The following is a 2,623-nucleotide window of genomic DNA, read 5'->3' as shown; positions in this document are numbered from 1 at the left end:
ATAAGATGATATATACAGTCATGTGCAAAACAAAGTCAAAACAGAAATATAAGTGATAAGAACAATGAACAACCATACTGTGAAAAAGTGATCATAGATTAATGTGAATTTTGCATGTTAAATTGTGTTAAAAGCAAGATTAGAGAAAATGTTATATCCTGACGGTATACATTCAATATAAAACATCAGATGTTGTGGTGCCGCTAGCAGTAATGTATAAAGATGTTGAACTCCAGGCTGATTTATGTGCAGGCTGCATGAAGCACCTGTATTGGTCAGAGGGGCAGGCGGCTGGATTACCTCCTTCCAGGGTGTCTGTGTAAATCTGAATAAAAAGTGGACTGTTTGACCATGTAATGTAGTAGTATTATTCCATCTGTACCTTTCTGGAGATCAATTGTACTGTCCTTATTAGGATAGATTAAGCTAATAAAACATCACTGCGTCAAGATCCCACTTTGACGCCAACTTGCTGTTGTAAATACCTGTGACCACAGATTAGACCAATCTAATCCATTATCTGGCTGTTTTGAGTTTGGGTCCCAGCATCTAGTACTAATGCTTTGCCCACTACCTTGCAGCTCTGGCCAGTGTGATAGGCCAGGGGGAACCATCCACCGCAGCACTGTTCTAAAGGTAGAGGTCAGGTACCAGCCCAAGTGCCCAACGAGGGGGAACACTAGCAGTGAAAGGAGTCTAGTGGTGGCAGCATCAAGCCCCTCTGACTGCATTTAGTGGGGCCCAATTTGGGATAAAGAAAGTGGCAAGGCAATCCCAGAAGGTCCCCAGCAAACATGGACAGGGTGGCATAGGAGGTCCATCCTGTCACAATAACCTCTTAAATATTACTAGAAAAAAATAAAATATCATGCAAAAAGATATTCAGTAACAAACAGCATGTTGCAACATTCTGCATATTGTCTCATTCTTTTACGTAACACTAAAGGAACTAGAATCAGGAAGGTTAAACAAAGTGTTAATTCCTGTACACTAATATAGACAGTGTAAGTTACCAACAAATGCCAGTTAGTCTAATCTTGTATATAAATTACTGGCACACGATGTAATTAAATACAAGCACTCAAACAGTTGTGACTTATAGGTGCATGCATAATACACATGAGGAATACCTCAGAAAATGCAGCTATATTTGCAATCACTGCATTTACACATTTAACCAGCAGTCATGAAACAGCAAAGGTATAAAAAGGCATTTTTATCAGCTCCAATATCAATTAGCATAATCCGGTGGCTACTGTATTAGGTAGATCTACCTAATAGTGAATTTCTCCTCACTTGCAATCAGAATGGCTTGAATTAATTGCACATGAGTTCAACAAGGTCTCGATAATGTGGCACAGGAATAACGGCTCATGTAGACTCATATTTGTTGCTAAATAGCTCTCTTATTCCACAAGTACTAGACTGTACTGGGGTTGGCTGATTAGGGATTCCACTGCATAAAGCTGAATTCAGCATCAAGTTCTGGGGACCATTCCAGGATTTAGCGAACCTAGTGGTATGGTGCACTATCTTGGAGATACCTTAAATGGATGCCCTTGACTGACAAAGTTATTTGGATATATTGTGTCATTCAAATACCTCTCTGTTCATGTCAAAGGACCATTACACCAATACAATAAGGAGTCTATAAGTGTGAGGTCCCCCTATCATAGTTAAAACCGGTTCCAGGCCAGTCAACATAGCTCAATATGAGGGTGGCAGCAAAGATCAGTAGGCCCCTCCTCCTATGGCTCCCTGACCACTCTAGGATGTGTGTGCTGGGGTAATGAACAAGATTGGGAACTCTGGAGGTCCTATTATAATGAACCAGGTGTCCTACAGACACAATTTTCAAATTATATTTTTTAATTAAAGACTACCCAAATCCTAATTCCCCATTTTATTAAATATAAAAGTCAAAATCATCATCCAGCCAGTCACCAATATTTTCACATGCTGGACATTTGTAATTGGCTGACTGGTGAAAGAGAGACCTGGGGACTTTAAAAATCATTTAGAGCCAGCCAGCAGAAGTGTGTAGATGAGTTGTTTTTCATAGGGAGTTTTCTGTTTTTTCCTTACCATTTGGACTACATTGGATATAAGAAGAAAGGCGATTCTGTACAATGTTTTAAAAACTGTTAAATGAATGTTTGTGTAGTTTGAAGTCTGTTATTTAATTAAAAAGATAATTAGTTTCTTTTTTACTTTTTTGACAAGGGTCCACTGTCATTGCCACTGGTGTGGTAAAGTTGCCCAGCCAGGAATATCAATCTAGTTCATTATCCACACCCATGGGGTGCATAGTTTTTGCCCCTTCAAAAGCCATATACGCTCACCAGTCTGGGGGTCTGAGCACACCACGCACATGGCCTCCCTGTTATAATGGAAGCTAGCCCAAGCTGTCTAGGTTTTGGGGAGAGGTCAATGATGCTCTTTTTTTCTACTAATATTTTTAATAGCACAATGTGGGGACACTCATCACAAGTGCAGCATGGGGACACAAGGGTCTATTAGATACAGAACAAGACTCAATCTCTGAAGCTAAAAACTAATGCTAAACTCTAGAACTTTTGCGTACTGGAAATTCTTATGCCTATCTATGCTGGGCTCAAATGTC

The sequence above is a fragment of the Mixophyes fleayi genome, chromosome 11, assembly GCF_038048845.1.
Source record: "Mixophyes fleayi isolate aMixFle1 chromosome 11, aMixFle1.hap1, whole genome shotgun sequence".
In the NCBI taxonomy this organism is placed as follows: domain Eukaryota; kingdom Metazoa; phylum Chordata; class Amphibia; order Anura; family Limnodynastidae; genus Mixophyes; species Mixophyes fleayi.
Note: the sequence above shows the minus strand (reverse complement) of the source record.